Source organism: Oncorhynchus mykiss, chromosome 3, assembly GCF_013265735.2.
Source record: "Oncorhynchus mykiss isolate Arlee chromosome 3, USDA_OmykA_1.1, whole genome shotgun sequence".
In the NCBI taxonomy this organism is placed as follows: domain Eukaryota; kingdom Metazoa; phylum Chordata; class Actinopteri; order Salmoniformes; family Salmonidae; genus Oncorhynchus; species Oncorhynchus mykiss.
Window position 1 is genome coordinate 59090705 of NC_048567.1, and position 18585 is coordinate 59109289.

The following is an 18585-nucleotide window of genomic DNA, read 5'->3' on the forward strand; positions in this document are numbered from 1 at the left end:
ACCGAACACAACCACAGGTGATTCTAGTTGAATATAAATTGTGCAGTGACAAGGAAAGAGGAAATTATAGTGCTACCTTACCGCTTGCTTTCACCAATGCCATTATAGCCCCTGTATTGGATTCGTTTTTGGAAATGTAATGTCATTCCCAGACGTTTCCACACAAATACGCAGAGTCTGGTGGACCAATGAGTCAAACTTGGAGAAACTCCTGGTGCATATGCATTGTCTTAATGGTCTTAATTTACCAATCATCTCCCACAACATCTTCCCCCTCACCCTCCCCTGTATATGTCTTGTGCAGCTCACAGTCGTATAATTTACCAAAATGAAATGATAAATAATTTACTCAGTTGTTCAATCTAATAGTAATCTATGTTCACTCCCATTAAGGCAAACTTTGAATTGTTGAAATCCCAGGCTTATATGTGCTGTGCGCGATAGGCTGGGGACGAGATTATTGGAAATGCAATAGTCTAATGTACTTTGACTTGCAATGTTAGCTTAGGTGAGAGTAGTTTTGGTGTGTTTTTCAGTCCTTTTGTTTTCTTCACTCATTTCAGATGCCCTTCCCATTGAACTACAAGCACAGTCAGAGAACTGTGTTAAAGCAAAAAAACTAAGACAAAGAAATGGTGGTGTCAGGAAGCCTGCAGCCTGGGGTTGGCAGAAACCAACGACACGTAAAGAAACCAGGCAGAAGATCAAGATGCAGAGGTTGGAGGCGATCAACTGGCAGTGGGGCTTTGGTGGAGAAGGAGATGTCAGAGAGGAAGGAGAGCAGGTCATACACCAGCCCCTCTCGGCTAGATAAGTTCTCTGCTAAACACCTCAAACAAAATGAGAAATCTACTACAAAGCCAGTTCTATTCTCTCATCCCAAGCACACACCCAAAAGATCCTGTGCTGAAGAGAAAAACCTTTCACAGAGTACCCCCCCCCAAAAAACAAGGCATCTCCCGGCCAGGGTAGATGTCAGACTGGAGAGGGTTCCACTCCCAGCCCTTCCTACCATGTTGACAGCCCCATACAGAAGGACCAGCACCAGGAGATCCAGGGTGGAGAGCACCACCAGCACCAGGAGATCCAGAGGAGGAGAGCACCAGCAGCCCTTGTTTCCCGGCCTCCCTGGGGGAGACATCTCCAGGGAGAGTCTCACAGAGCAGCCCAGCTGTTGTGAAAAGATACCGCAAGGGATAGACACCCCTGCACCTGGCTGCTATAAAAGTGAGATTAACAGGACATGTTTCACAGGGTCTGGGTCAGTTCTTAAGAGAGATGGAAAAATACCCTCCAAACACAGCAGTTGATCTCAGGCTGATCCCAGACATGCTGTTTTTATCAATCATTCCAAGGTTCAGTTATTAGAGACAGGTGAACATGCCCTCCAAACACAGCAGCTGATCCCAGACCTGCTGCTATTATCAATCAGGGTTACAGGCCAAGAGTCAGTTACTGGAGACATGTCAACATGTGCTCTACACAGCAGCAGCTGATCCCTGACCTGGTGCTATTATCAACCATTCACAGCGTTGGAACATTGATTACCTTGTGGAGGATCCAGGCAGGGATTACAGCTGTGTTTACAGGGTTTATGTTAAGCTCCCACTATTCTCCCAGGGTGGAAAAAGGAAGGGAATGCTTGTCTGATCAGCTAAGAGTAGTACTATGGGCAATGAGAGAACCACAGTACAACCAGGAGAGATTTAGAAAGTCAGATTTAAGCCAGATTCAAAAGGCACTCAGAAAACCTTAAGACTACAATAAAATACAAGAGTCAATATTGTCACACCCTGATCTGTTTCATCTGTCTTGTGCTCGTCTCCACCCCCCACCAGGTGTCTCCCATTTGTCTTCATTATCTCCTGTGTATTTATACCTACGTTTTCTGTTTGTCTGTTGCCAGTTCATCTTGTCCCGTCAAGTCCTACCAGCGTGTTCCCTGTGCTCTAGTTCTGACCCTGCCTGCCGTCCTGTACATGCCGGACTCTGATTTGGATTACGACTTTGTCTACAATGAGTTACCTTTTGCCTGCCCCTTGTACTATAATAAACTCTGAGACTTGTACTATCTGCCTCCTGTGTCAGCATATGGGTCTTAGCCTGAGCTGTAATAGTACCAATTATAGAGTACGAGTCTCAGAGGTTATTACAGTACAAGGGGCAGGCAAAAGGTAAGTAAAGGCAGGCAAAGAGTTGTGATCCAAATCAATCAGTCAGGAAGGTACAGGACGGCAGGCAGGGTCAGGACAGGCAGAAAGGTCAGAGCACAGGAAACACGCTGGTAGGACAAGACAAACAGACAAACAGAAAACGCTGGTTTAAATACACATGAGATAATGGGGACAAATGGGAGACACCTGGAGGGGGGTGGAGACAAACACAAGACAGGTGAAACAGATCATGGTGTGACAAACATAAAACCTGGGGGAATATGTCTCTGATCTCATTTCTGACCATGTCCCAAATTTCACCCTATTCCCTATATAGGGCATACAATGATGCCGGTTGTGTGAAGGGCATGTTCTCATGTCTCTAATTACTGACTCTGTACCTGAGAACCTGATTTGATAACAGCTGCAGGGCCCATGATGCCTGTGTAAAATAAATTTGGATCAGCCAATGTGTTTGGATGGCATGTTCACATGTGTCTTTGACCCTAAACTTGTGGCTTGTCTCACCAATCTGTCCACCCCACAGGGAGATGTGGAGACCGTGAAGGAGCTCCTAGGCCAGGGGGCTGACCCCAACCTGAAAGACGACGCTGGATGGACCCCACTGGTGAGTGAAGCCTCATCTCCCTCAGTCTTCCTGTCTAGACAGCAAAATACAACCAACCATCTACAGTACATGTTGTTATAGCATGCCAGTCTTTAACTTTGTCTTGCTGGATACAAGAGCTGTTATACTTAAGCATATTTCTAATCTATGATTTTTGTCTTTTTAACGAACTCATTGAATATCTACCATAGACTGTTATGGTTCAGTGAGAAACATGACTGGCGAAGGAGTCACTCAGAGCTGGTTTGAACCGACATGTCAACGACCCCCCCCCCCCCCCCTCTCAGTTTGGCATGGAATATACAGAAGGACACCAAATTCACAACGAGCAACAATGTGTTTGTAGGCGTAATTAAAAAGTTGAGGAAAGAAGGGCGCGACAAAACTGCCCATCAAGCAGCCATAACTGAAGTTTGAACACGACATGCAGCTCATCAAACAATCCAAGGCTCTGGACACTGAAACATCTGAGGGTTTGGTGAACAAAGTGTGGTTTGATGTTAATTTTGGGCGAAGGGGAAGGAGGGAGAACGTTTTTCTTAAAATTGACTGATATAAAATATGTACAGACACAGTTTTTACATGAATGTAATGTACGTTTGCTATCTAGCCTGTGGTTATGTTTCACAGCAACCAGTCTAGCAACAACTTTTGTCCGGACTACTTTTTCTGGCGGAATGCATTTTTGAATTTATTTATTAAAGCTAAATGTTCAGTTTAGATGTGTCGTTCCTTGCCTTGCTGTGTTGGCAACCGGTTTGTAAAAGCAATAAGACACCTCGGGGGGTTAGTGGTATATGGCCTATATACCACAGTCAAGGGCTGTATCCAGGTACTCGTGCAAAATAAAACAACCCAGAGCCGCGGTATATAGGTCCTATACAACACCCCCTCAGGCCTTATTGCTTAAATGTCCAGTACCGGTCAAAAGTTTGGACACACCAACTCATTCAAGGGTTTTTCCTTTATTTTTTGCTATTTTCTACATTGTCAAATAATAGTGAAGACATCAAATCTATATGGAATCATGTAATAACAAAAAGTGCTAAACAAATCAAAATATTTTAGATTCTTCAAAGTAGCCACCCTTTGCCTTGACAGCTTTGCACACTCTTGGCATTCTCTCAACCAGCTTCACCTGGAATGATTTTCCAACAGTCTTGTTCCCACATGCTGAGCACTTGTTGGCTGCTTTTCCTTCACTCTGCGGTTCAACTCATCCCAAACCATCTCAATTGGATTGAAGTCGGGTGATTGTGGAGTCCAGGTCATCTGATGCAGCACTCCATCATTGTCCTGTTGGAAAAACAAATTACTTGTCCCACTAAGCACAACCCAAATGGGATGGCATACTGCTGCAGAATGCTGTGGTAGCCATACTGGTTAAGTTTGCCTTGAATTCTAAATAAATCAGACCGTGTCACCAGCATAGCACCCCCTCACATCACCTCCTCCATGCTTCACGGTGGGAACCACACATGCGGAGATCATCTGTTCACATACACTGCGTCTCACAAAGGCACGTGATTGCCACCAGTCTAATATCCATTGCTTGTGTTTCTTGTCACAAGTTGTTGAGATGTGTCTCTTGAACTCTGTGAAGCATTTATTTGTGCTGCAATTTCTGAGACTGCTAACTCTAACATGCTGACCAGACCGGACACGTCGCGTGCGTTGCAAAATACATTTAGAAATCCATGTTATTCAATTATTGCACCCACACTGCTCACGCGCGCCAACTAGCCTCTGCCACGCCAAGGGCTAAAATAGAACTCATTCCTATTTCTGACGCAGATCGCGCTGAAAGTCCTTCCTCTCCCATCTCCTCATTGGTTTATAGAAGCAGGTACCCACATGCCATCTCCTCATTGGTTATACCCACGTGATTGAAAGACTAACTGTTTTGCCGGTAGTCGTGGTAATACAATGAAAGTTTAGATGCGATCACCATATAACTTAAACAATGAAAATGCCTGGAAGGAGGAGAGATGACTAGAAATGATTCGGTTGGCCGTTTTTATATGTGAATTAATTGTTGGAGTAAAGGTCCTTGTGCATTTCAGGTAAAATAACAACTCAATGTTTATATCCCAGGACAAATTAGCTAGCAACAGCAAGCTGGCTAAATGACAAATTAACGTTAGCTAGCAAGTGCAAGGTAACTAGCTAAATTGCCATACATGTTTAATGCTTTTCGAACTGTCCCCAAATTAATGTCATTGGTTCAGAGTTTGTTTTGATATTTTAACCTGCGTGTCCTGATCGCGTTTGGTGTGGGGGGGCAAAATAAATGTATGCACGATGGTGCACGCGCGCAGCCGGTTTGTGTTCCGTGTAATGAACTTATCCACTGCAGCAGAGGTAACTCTGGGTCTTCCTTTCCTGTGGCGGTCCTCATGAGAGACAGTTTCACCATAGCACTTGATGGTTTTTCTGACTGCACTTGGAAAAACTTAAAGTTCTTGAAATTTTCCGGATTGACTAACCTGAATGTCTTAAAGTAATGATGAACTGTTTCTCTTTACTTATTTGAGCTGTTTTTGCCATAATATGGACTTGATCTTTTAAAAAATAGGGCTGTCTTCTGTATACCCCACATACCTTGTCACAACACAACTGATTGTCTCAAACTCATTAAGATGAAAGAAATTCCTTACAAATGAACTTTTAACAAGGCACACCTGTTAATTGAAATGCATTCCAGGTGACTACCTCATGAAGCTGGTTGAGAGAATGCCAAGAGTGTGCAAAGCTGTCATCAAGGCAAAAGCTGGCTACTTGAAGAATCTCAAATATAAAATATATTTTGATTTGTTTAACACTTTTTTGGTTACTACATGATTCCATATGTGTTATTTCATGGTTTTGATGTCTTCAATATTATTCAACAATGTAGAAAATAGTACAAATAAAGAAAAACCCTTGAATGAGTAGGTGTCTCCAAGCTTTTGACTGGTACTGTATATGGTATGTAATAACACTCCTGTGTTTCAGCACAAAGCGTATAACCTGGGCCACCAGTGTGTAGTGGAGGCATTGGTTACTAGAGGGGTGCTGTTGAACACACCAGGCAATGAGAACGACTCTCCTCTACTTGACGCTGTCAACACTGGGCTTCACAGAGCGTTTTGTGACTATGGATAGAATAGAGATGTTTATTTCTACATTCTTTTGCACAGAAATTCTTTGTTTACCCTCACAGGCGTAGAGGTCCTATGTAATTTTGCATTCAAGTCATTTAACAGACGCTCTTATCCAGAGCCCCTTAAAGGAGCAATTAGGGTAATGTGCCTTGCTCAAGGGCACATCAACATATGTTTTACATAGTCGGCTCGGGGATTCAAACCAGCAACCTTTCGGTTACTGACCCAACGCTCTAACTGCTAGGCTACCTGCAACCCCAAGAAAAAATACCTGTCTCTTTTCATGCTGACTTAATCTAAAATCATTCACCTGAAGTCAGCATGAAAAGAGACTGAGGTAGTAATAATTTTTCTTGTAGCATGATGTGCACTAGATGGATAACTACAATCACACAGTAGGTGACACTCATTGGTTGTTGGATGGTGAAGTGTTGTGACCTCATAATGTACAGACCAATGGAGCGGGACTGATGCGTTCTGGTGTGTGTGTTGTGAGAGGACAGTCATTAATGGAGAGCTGGAGCAGCAATTGCTTTCTTTTAGTCCTGTCTTTTTCTGTCTCCTCCCGTCCTGCTTCTCTTTTTCCAGTCTGTTCTCTCTCCTCCTTCCTTCCTGCTTCTCTTTTACCAGTCTGTCCTTCCTTCCTTCCTTTCTTCCTTCCTTCCTTCCTTGATTTTACCATTCCCCCCTCTACTCTCTCCTCCTTCTATCCCTTCTACGATATATTTTCCCCCTCTATCTCCCCCCCATATTTCCTTTCTCTCTCCTTCCTTCTCTTTTCCCAACTCATCACATTGATGTGCTGTAGTGGGTGGCGCCCAGGGCCTTGGCGACGGAGGTTGGCGACAGCAGATTTACTCAGGTTTATCCTACCTGCCTGCTAGTTGTCTGCAAGGCAAAAGAGACCGGTTCCCAGACAATCTGTCATGATGCCACAAGACAAATGCAACCCTTGCCCATCACACACTATCAATTAATCTAGCCTCCACACAAACGCAGGGATGCACACATGCTGCTGCGCGATAACACACACACACACACATACCCCCTGGCTCTCTAAGTCAGAAATTATTTCCCTAAAGGCTGGGTTGGAGACAGAGAACCAGTGCCATTCCTTCTGGATTGATTGCCACACAGAGCTGCACAGTGAGGGGACGAAGATTTCTCTGTGGCCATGTCCACTTTGAGATCGTCCATCTTGATAGTGCCTGCCTCAACCCAGCTCTGCATCTGCACCATTGGACAGACTGTCTTCTTTGTTTGTGGATTTAGATTACTTGGAAAGTGTATGTTTGTCACGGGTGGAGGCACATGTCTTCTCTGTCAATACAGATGACATAGTCTCTCTAGACTGGGAAAGAGTTTGGATATGCAAAAAAATATTACATCAAATTCACACATTAATACACACTTCTACATGTGTGAAATAGGACAAATAAAAGCACCCACCAAATGATGATTATAGACAGACGATATCTGAAGCTACAGATGACATGCTCCCCTCCCGGCACTCCCAGACAAGGTGTTTTGGAGTGTTCACAGCTGTTCGCCTTGCTTCCCCAGCTGCACACAGAGCTGGACACATTCATGCATCTGGTGTTTCTGGTGCCTCTTCTGTCTGTCAATGGCTTGGCTTGGATCCTCACACATTATGTATGCATCAGGATCAATAAAATTGGATTTCAATGGGGTATCTACTTCAATATAAAACATTTGGCCTGTTCATTTATAGCAGGATTTGTCATATGTAAATGGGGGAAGTTTGAGCAAATTTTAGGACAGAACTCTTTGCACTGTGTACAGTATGTGTGCAACTCTGAATTGATCGATTAATACATTTATGCAAGGCTTCGTTTCAGTGGTTACCCACACCCCTAACACCTCGATCAGACCAACAGCGTTATTGCATTTTGGTACACCAGAAGTACATTAATTTCCAATGGAACGCTGCGTTTGCAATGTGTTCTGTGTAGGTTCGATTTAATTCAATTGTATGAGTAACCTTGACAGAAATAGTAGCAAAAGGTGAATGTCGGTCTGATCGAGGCCTTGGAGACACACAACAGCTGCCCAAAACATTTTCCATGCCTTTAACTTTTATTTAGCTACTTCGTTGGTGTGCTGTTCCATAAACCAAAACGATGCACTTCCTTTCAGTGTGTGTGTGTGTGTGTGTGTGTGTGTGTGCAGGCGTTTGTATGTGTGTGTTTGTAGGTGTGTGCCTATCTGTATATATATGTTTGTGTGTATCTATCAGTGTGTATGGGGGGTTTTGAATCCAAATGAAATATTTTATGGACCAGTGGACCTATTAATTGTCCCCCAGGTGTTATCTTTGCTGACGCCTAATCTTTAGGCACCAACCCGTTCTGCTTCTCCCTTCTCTTCTCCTCCTTTTTCTCATCCCTCCTTCTTCCCCTCCTCCTTCAGGAACGTGCTGTTTCACATTGTCTTCAGTGTCTCTATGCTGCGTTGCTGCACACTGGATTCGCATAGCCCGTGTGTTCTTGTATCATATTGTCACCAATGAGCGATTTCATGTTACCATGATCCATGCCTGTGTAACCCTAATCTCCACATCCAGAAGAAAATCTGTATTTCATGCAGGACAGCTACTAGATGGCAAAGGGTATGTCACAAGAGACAAGTATAACCATTGATTAGTGTCAGGATATAGTATTTTGTATGGTTTGTCTGGTTTAAGTTAGACAGAGATAGACAGTTTGTCAAACAGGAATATGTTTGGTCTTCGTCATGTGGACTATGCTGTGAACTCAGCCAGTCCTTCAGTCAGCCTCTGAAGGACCCCAACTCCCCTCTCAGTCCTCCACCCAACCCCAGTAAGGTATGGCCATCATCCCAACACTGTTCTCAGATCAAATCAATGTTACATTAACGATTTACTGAATGTACTATTCCCCAATGTACAATACAACTATGAACAAAGGAGTTTAAAGGAGTTGTGGTATTGTGGGTAGTGTTTTAACTGGTCTCTGAAAAATATATTTTTTTCTCAATAGGCCTGTATAAATTAAGGTTCCCCCCCAAAAATCGATGTAATATTTGAGTTGGTCTGTCTACAGTCTATTGTGTTTCAGGCCATTGATGGGTTGAGATGGAAGGAACAGGTGGTAGTGTTGGGCAGTAAGCTGTCCCAACATAACCAGCTGGCCAAACTGGGAATCCCCCTGGGAGGAAAGAGTGCTGATGCCTTCTCTTGCTCAGGTAACTTACCTGTCCACTTCAACCTGCTAGAGCACATTTGTTACCTTAACTGTATCTGGGATGATCTCATCACAACCCAAGATAGTCTAACCATAGTGCTTAGATACTACCGGAAATCAAAGACAGTTTTAGTAGTGTGAAAGGAATAGTTGCAAAATCGTTTCTCTTACAGGTACATGATGATACAGATGTACCTTATATGTTTCTTGGAGCTTTGCAGATCCTAGTAGTAGAGAGCAACAGAGAAGGCAGTTTGTCAGCTCTCTGGTAATGGCAGTTAGAACAGGGAACATGGCTGAATGCCTGTAAAGTAATTGAAGTCATTTCTCATAAGCTGTTTGTGACTTCTGTTGTGATGAACACTAGACTACAGTATTCAAATGAACGGAAAATGGAAGTGTTTGTCTCTCTCTGTGTCTCAACGTCTGTCTTTAGGGCTTTGGGTAGTAAAGACTTTAGTGTCTGAGTGTCTCCTATTATTTAAAGTGAAGGCAGAGCAAAGCTCCACAGCATGTAAACCATAAAGTTTAGCCCAGAGATACAATTAAGGTCATTTTGCAGATTGTCAGCCACAGAGCCTTGTTGACTGAAGATGCAATAAGAATGTCTTACATTTTTTATTAGAAGAAAGTCGCATTATCTAAGCCTGTTGTGAATGGGGCCGATTATACCCACGTCTGTGTTGCAATCACTCACAACAAAGATATTGCACGACACTACCAAGCTTTTTATTTAAATAATGTTATGGAGTATTCTGTTAAACTTTTATTCAACTGTCTATTTCTATTCATTGGAACATATTGTGAATGGTAGCTCTTCAATGAAATCCAGTTTTCTCCCATTCCTCCAGTCACCTATGTGGTGGTACATTTTTTTTCATGAGCTGAAATAATAAAGGATCCCAGAAATGTTCCATACGCACAAAACGTATTTCTCTTGAATTTTGAGCACAAATTTGTTTACATCCCTGTTAGTGAGCATTTCTCCTTTGCCAAGATAATCCATCCACCTGACAGGTGTGGCATATCAAGAATCTGATTAAACAGCATGATTATTACACAGGTGCACCTTGTGCTGGGGACAATAAAAAGACACTCTAAAATGTGCAATTTTGTCACACAACACAATGCCACAGATGTCTCAAGTCTTGAGGGCGTGTGTAATTGACATGCTGATTACAGTAATGTCCACCAGAGCTGTTGCCAGAGAATTGAATGTTAATTTCTCTACCATAAGCCGCCACCGACGTCATTTTAAAGAATTTGGCAGTACATCCAACCGGCCTCACAACCTCAGACCATGTGTAACCACGACAGCCCAGGATATTCACATCCGGCTTCTTCACCTGTAGGATCATTTGTAGGGGAAGGGGGTGCTGAGGACAATTTATCTGAAATAAAGCCCTTTTGTAGGGAAAATATAATTCTGATTGGCTGGACATGGCTCCTCAGTGGGTGGACCTTCCTCCCAAGTGGGTGGGTCTATGCCCACCAATGGCTGTGCCCCTGTCTAGTCATGTGAAATCAATAGATTAGGGCCTAATTTATTTATTTCAATTGACTGATTTCCGTATATTAACTATAACTCCCCAAGTCCAGAACAGACTATGGGAGGTGCACAGTACTACATAGAGCCATGACTACATGGAACTCTATTTCACTTCAAGTAACTGATGCAAACAGTAAAAATTAATTAAAAAAATACACCTTATGGTATAACGGGGACTGTGAAGCAGCACAAACATAGGCACAGACACATGCATACACACACAATAACATACACACACGTAGACATTGATTTTGTACTGTAGATATGTGGCAGAGTAGTGGAATGAGGGCACACGGTGTGTTGTGAAATATGTGAATGTATTGTAATAGTTTTAAAATGGTATAAACTGCATTCATTTTGCTGGACCCCAGGAAGGGTAGCTGCTGCCGTGGCAAACTCAGTTAAATATTTTAAAATGTTGGAAGTTGAATTCATATTTTTGTTCAGTGTGTGTGTGTGTGGTTAGTTAGAATCACCACTTTATTTTAAGAATGTGAAATGTCAGAATAATAGTAGAGAGAATGATTTATTTCAGCTTTTATTTCTTTCATCACATTCCCAGTGGGGCAGAAGTTTACATACACTCAATTAGTATTTGGTAGCATTGCCTTTAAATGGTTTAACTTTGGTCAAACGTTTCTGGTAGCCTCCCACGAGCTTCCCACAATAAGTTGGGTGAATTTTTGCCCATTCCTCCTGACAGAGCTGGTGTAACTGTGTCAGGTTTGTAGGCCTCCTTGCTGGCACATGCTTTTTCAGTTCTGTCCACAGATTTCTATAGGATTGAGGTCAGGGCTTTGTGATGGTCACTCCAATAGCTTGACTTTGTTGTCCTTAAGCCATTTTGCCACAATTCTGGAAGTATGCTTGGGGTCATTGCCCATTTGGAAGACCCATTTGCAACCAAGCTTTAACTTCCTGACTGATGTCTTGAGATGTTGCTTCAATATATCCACATAATTTTCCTACCTCATGATGCCATCTATTTTGTGAAGTGCACCAGTCCCTCCTGCAGCAAAGCACCCCACAACATGATGCTGCCCACCCCCGTGCTTCACTGTTGGGATGGTGTTCTTCGGCTTGTGAGCCTCCCCCTTTTTCCTCCAAACATAACGATGGTTATTATGGCCAAACAGTTCTATTTTTGTTTCATCAGACCAGAGGACATTTCTCCAAAAAGTACGATATTTGTTCCCATGTGCAGTTGCAAACCGTAGTCAGTTTTTTTATGGTGGTTTTGAAGCAGTGGCTTCTTCCTTGCTGAGTGGCCTTTCAGGTTGTCGATATTGGACTCGTTTTACCGTGGATATAGATACTTTTGTACCTGTTTCCGTCAGCATCTTCACAACGTTTGCTGTTTGCTGTTGTTCTGGGATTGATTTCCACTTTTTGCACCAAAGTACATTAATCTCTAGGAGACAGAACGCATCTCCTTCCTGAGCAGAATGGGGTTTATACTTATACTTGCGTACTATGGTTTGTACAGATGAACGTGGTACCTTCAGGCATTTGGAAATTGCTCCCAAGGATGAACAAGACTTGTGGAGGTCTACAATTTTTTTTCTGAGGTCTTGGCTGATTTCTTTTGATTTTCCCATGATGTCAAGCAAAGAGGCACTGAGTTTGAAGGTAGGCCTTGAAATGCATCCACAGGTACACCTCCAACTGACTCAAATGATGTCAATTAGCCTATCAGAAGCTTCTAAAGCCATGACATCATTTTCTGGAATTTTCCAAGCTGTTTAAAGGCACAGCCAATTAAGTGCATGTAAACTTCTGGCCCACTGGAATTGAGATACAGTGAAAAAACAAAGTAGACATCCTAACCGACTTGCCAAAACTATAGTTTGTTAACAAGAAATTTGCAGAGTGGTTGAAAAATTAGTTTTAATGACTCCAACCTAAGTGTATGTAAACTTCCTACTTCAACTGTAAATGTGTTGAACAAAATTCAAAAGTGATTTGTGTTTTCCAACAGCTTTCTGAAATTGCACAGGAATTCCCCTCTAGGTGTGTCTGTGTGTGTGTGTGGTGCGCGTGCGTATGTCTATGCTTTGTGTAGCCGTTAGCAATGATTCTGATGATAGCATTCTGATAGAGATGGCTAGGCTTTCACCAAAACCTTCTCAATTAAATCTTAACTAAAAAGTAGCCAATGCCTACCTGGTAGAATGATATCATGATTATTTGCATTAATTCAGTGGTTATTTGTTTAGCAAACTCTGCAATCACATGAGCGCTTCATAAACATCTCTATCCAATGAACAGTTTCTTACTGGTGCACATTTTCATTAAAAGGTGACTACACCAAAAAATTGAAATGTGTCATTTTTTCCCTGACCTTAAAAGTGGTCTCCTGGTATGGTTTAAGCATTGTTGTGGACATCCAATTTTGTCATTTGTTTTTTCAAGAAAAAAAATTGGAACGCAAAAAACCTGAAAAATGGAAACCTGTAAAAACAAAACAAAAAAATAACAGAATATGGCATTATTATAAATAAAAATAAATAAATAATAAAGGGGCCTAGTAACTTGCACCTCTACCTCCTACAGTAGCCTACACTACACCTCTGCTTCTAACCATGACTTCGGCCTGTGAACTTAAGATACTTATTTAATGTTTTTAAGCATCTTATTGATCTTATACAGGGCTGTGTCCCAAATGGCATCCTTTTCCCTGCCTCCTACTGTGGCTTATCCTTCCAGAACTTCAGCTGTAAGTAGCCCACAGTAATCGACTCTTCTGACTTCTCTCAAGGCTAATATATTAGCTGTGATCTTTAACATTTGTTCTGCGGTGCTTTTTCAAATGTGTGCTCATGTATTCTAATGAAAAATATTGTAATACTATTGTTATACTGTAAAACCATCTGATTTGATTATACTGTGTTACATAGATGGATACATTTGGCATGCATAGTATATCATTTCAAACTCTTAACCCCCTAAGGTTGATGTCTACGCCCCGTGGAAATCTAATTGGCATAATAAAAATATCCCCATAAAAATCCATCAGTTTAAGATAGAGAACAGTTTTTTTTGCATTGGGTGCACCAGTGCATCCGCCTATGTAACACACAGAGCGGTGTTTGTCAGACCGAGAGACATCCAAAAATTCTCACAATGGTATAATGGGGACTGTGAGGCAACACAAACATAGGCACAGACACATGCATACAAATGTCTTGGGAATTGTCTGAAGTCGGTACAGCCAATCTGCCAACTTCTGTCTGTGGCTTTGAACTGTGTAAAGGTGAGACTCTCAGGAACACGTACATGTCAGTTGTTTTGCTTTAGGATGCCCACAGGCCTCACAAGACTCGTCTTGTGGGGCGGACCGGTAGCCTAGTGGTTAGAGCGTTGGGCCAGTAACTGAAAGGTTGCTAGATCGAATCCCTGAGCTTACAAGCTAAACATTTATGGAATGTATATGGAGACTGTTTAGTGCCACAAATAAAGGGTTAAATGCATGCAAAAAATAAAATTCTTGGTCTTTCTTATATCTCTGCTACACTTTGGAACAAACTTCCTTTAGATTTTTTGAGGGGGCTATCTGTTCCATGTAGTGAATCTGTGGGCTAATAGCAGGTAAAAAATGTTAAGCGAATAATTGTTTTCTATCTTTTTTTGATACTTCAAGGGGTCTTAAAATTCAAAATCAAATAGCAAAACTGTCTTTTGTATGAACTTAAAACAATTCCATATAGCTTAGTATTTACATGATTGATGATATCAGGTATTCAGAGTTATCCTCTACCCTCTGTTTCACCTGAGCTTTAAAGCAGTAATGATTCATACTCTAACCCTCTAGATGGAGAAATATGCCTACTTTATTCATCTACTCTTGCATTATCTCTGTGTTACTCTGGAGAGCTTTGTTTCCTTGGTTTTGGAAGAAATGTTTTTGCGTTTGTACTTTATTTTCTTTATTCTATGAAATGTACAGTGTCCTGAGGCATAAAAGGGTTTGTGCAGTAGGATATTGTGAATATTAAAGAACATTTAGCAATTTTTGAGCTTCATATTCATCATCTCCACACCACCCCAACATCAACATATGTGACTCATTTCATGAAACTAGGCATATGTCGCATGTCACTACTTCACAGGAGAGGCATTTGAAAAACAAAATCTAAATCAAAATGCGTTTTTGGGCAGAAATGCCTTCTAGAAAGTGAATATTCATGTGCCTTAATAAAAAACTTGTATGCCATCTGTAAATGCGAATACAATTATTAAATTATGAGCCTAGTTGTTTTAGCCATGGAAAAAGGCAGGAACCTTCCCTCTAGCCATGATTGGCTGAGATGATGGATGGGTTGGACATGCCAAGAGATGATTTCGGATTGGTGTGCCATGTAGCACGGTTCTGTCTATAATGAGCTACTTTGTATGTGTAGGTCATCCTTTCTAACGCAGATTTTTTTTAAAGCTGGCTCAACACTTTCTGTGGGACCGAGTTTTGAAATCAGTGGAATGCCCGGTTGAAGCAGAGTATCATAGCTATGGAGATGGAGAAAAGAGTATAGCTAGCTACATATTATAATTGCCTATTTTTGTCAGTCGTTCTCATAGCAAGTTAAAGCGTATTGCTAGCTAGCTAACATTACGTGTATGATCTGTCTAGTAATATTATTCATATCTCAGATCATTTACATTACTAGCTTAATGTTAACTAGCTAATATTGAACCTAGTTGGTTAGTGTTTAGCTGCCTCCTGTAGATTCATGCAGGGTAGTAACATTATGAGTTGGTATTATTTAGGGTTCATTGTTTAGCAATCTAGTTAGCTACATGACAAACTCTGATTTTATTTGATATAGTGTGTGTTTACCAGAGATTGTAATGTGAAGAACAAGATGACCTGCACCAAAGTCAAATTAGGATTTAACATTAGGCCAGACTGCCCTGCTTTTACACTCCCAACTATAAGACATTTTCTGTAATTAGCTCGCCAATGACTTGTAAATAATGATCTTGTTTGAGTTTATTTTCCAGTAATAATGAATGACAACTGTATGCCGATTGACGTAGTGTAACCCAACCTTTAGTCTTAATCTTTGGTTGTTTAGTACACAACCGTACTTGCTGTTTAGCACATTGCCTCACGTGAATCCTTAAAGAGATGAGTGGGGCTAAGGCTTAAGAAGGTGTGAACGATGCTGAATTGATGTAGACAAAGACTAGCACTCCAATAGGTATACCAAAACATCCAAGAGCCATTTCCTTAAGTTTCAAAGCAGAATTACTTTCCAATTGTTCTTCAACTGTAGTGTATGATATGCAATTTTCTAGCTCAGAATCTCTACTTTTATTAAATTTATAAAAACAATTTCAAATTTTGCTACATAAAACCGAGCCGGTTGGTCATGTTTTGCACATGTTTTGTAGTAAACCAGACAGAGGACGATAAGCAGGCACTGTATTAGCAGGCACTGCATGCTCGTAATTGGTTAAAATCACATGATGCACACCAATGATGTCTTTTGGAAATGTTTATCTTGCTCAATATTTTTTTACACAAAACATAGAAATTGTCCATTTTCGCATATGTTGATGTTGGAGTGGTGCTGGAGATGATGAATATGAAGTTGAAAAATGTAGAAATGTAAGTGTACAGGCAAACCTCCACAAGCAAATAGTGGATTGAAAAAGGGAGAGTTGTAAATTGTCAGAGGACCCGACGTCAAAATGGGTAGAAATCAAAGACTAAAACTCTCCTCTTGTGCTTGATTTCTGCTTGCTTACAATATCCATGCAGTTGTTTTAGCAGTCTATTCCTAACAGCAACAATAAAATACACCAGATATTCACAGTCTAGTCTACCTCAAAGGGGAATAAAGTGAACGACTGTCATCAAGGTGTCTGGCACCTTGGTGTTATTTGACTGTGTGTCTGTCTGTGCGTGTGCCTGTGCTAACTGTGGACATACCTGTCTGTGCGTGTGCCTGTGCTAACTGTGGACATACCTGTGTGTGCGTGTCTTGTCAAGATTGAGCACATTTTGTTTTTCCCAACACCTTTGCCGCACCCCACCCCTCTCTGTCCCCTTTTCCATGTACCCCAGTTGCCCCTCTCCCCATTCCACAACTTTGTCTGTCCGTCTGCTCTCTGTGCCCTGTCTATAGTGTACACCTTCAGTGTCCCATGCTTCAGTGCCCAGGATCCTGCCAGTCAAGCCAGGCAGGCTAAAGTTCCTCTGTCTGAGCCGGGGCTTTAGAGCCCCCCCTGCCCTCCCTCTCCTCCATCTCCGTGAATCTAATTAGCTGATATGCTAATGGCCCCTCTGCTACCGGTGGTGGCAGGGCTAACTAGCTGGCCCAATAGTCTGTAGTGGAGCAGAGCCGGGATTAACCCTGGTATCTCTTCCCCCCGCTGAGGCCTTGCAGGGTCCCTCCAAATGAAAGCTGTAATTAAGGGGCACGAGTAAATGTAATTACGCCTGATGACTGCTATAGAGCGAGTGTGTGTGTTTGTGTGTCAGACACTGCGTGTATCCGTGAGTGTGTGTAGTGTGTGCGACTCTGTGTGTTCATATGGGAACTGTCCTCATGAGGAAAGACATTGTAGCTGCCTCTGCTGCGGTTGGGCAGTGATCAAGATAACACTGTTGTGTGTTGACTGGGAGTTTGCACACATTGTAATATGTTAATGTCTCCATATCATCATGCCAGGCACAACAGCATCATGAGTCGTTAAAATTGAAATTGATGTTGCTATGAATCTAAGAGATTGTGGAGGTGTTCAGAAACGCATGGTTACCTGGCTCGTCTTTAAGCTTTAGGGCGTGTTATTTGCATGAGCAATTAAAGCAACCCTCCATCCCCTTAATGCTTCTTATTTTAGTGGAGGAAGAGTTGTCTGAAATGGTGCTCTATTTCCTGTATAGTGCACTTCTTTTGACCAGGGCCCAGTGCTGAGCAACACAACAAAACTATGTCCGCTTCCCAAGTAGCAGCCTTTTTTCCAAAACCCTATGGGCATTGGTCAGTAATAGTGGACTATATAGGGAATGGGGTGCAATTTGGGATGCATTTTATAGCCTTTTCAGTATCTCCCTGTATGCAACATCTGCTCAGTCCCGTTTTGGAAAAACATAATCCCCCCCTCCAGACTTTTTATGTTTAATTGTGACATTACAGTAAGAATTGAAAGAGAGAGATCGATTAGTGAAGTAAAGAGGAATAAGGCAGATGAGGGATCAAAACCATGCCACTGGGGGCCATATATGGCCTAGTCAGTGGTTTGAAAGCACTATCACTAGACCAGGTCCTGTACTAAATTAGTTTATGTGGGAAAAACACTGCTTTTGTACAATATTCATTTCATACACTTGGGACCTGTAGAGTGGAACGCTAGAAACGATGCTCCGGGTTTTAAAAAGTGCCTCCTTGCTCTTATGTGGGAAAACCACTCCTGTCAGTTCTTCTCTTTCAATTGGGACTTGAAGAGTGGAGAGATACTACACTAAAGCTTGCTTTATTTTAATCTGTGTTGCGTCATTAGCCAACGGCTAAGTGTGTTGCGCGCATTCTACTTTTAGTCATCACACAGTTCTTTAATTTCTCAAATGGTTTCTTCAGATACAGTTGAAGTCGAAAGTTGACGTACACTTAGGTTGGAGTCATTAAAACTCGTTTTTCAACCACTCCATAAATTTCTTGTTAACAAACTATAGTTTTGGCAAGTCGGTTAGGACATATACTTTGTGCATGACACAAGTAATTTTTCCAGCAATTGTTTACAGACAGATTATTTCACTGTATCACAATTCTAGCGGGTCAGAAGTTTACATGCACTAAGTTGGCTGTGCCTTTAAACAGCTTGGAAAATTCCAGAAAATTATGTCATGGCTTTAGAAGCTTCTGATAGACTAATTTACATAATT

The 18585-nt window shown here is 41.8% G+C and overlaps 1 long non-coding RNA gene across 1 annotated transcript; it reads left to right on the forward strand.

Annotated features, from left to right (window-relative positions):
- The first annotated feature begins 2439 nt into the window (after nucleotides 1–2439).
- On the forward strand, nucleotides 2440–3501 carry LOC118944557. Its single transcript, XR_005039918.1, has 2 exons — nucleotides 2440–2781; nucleotides 2973–3501. It is a non-coding gene; the product is annotated as an uncharacterized LOC118944557 (long non-coding RNA).
- The last annotated feature ends 15084 nt before the right edge of the window (nucleotides 3502–18585 follow it).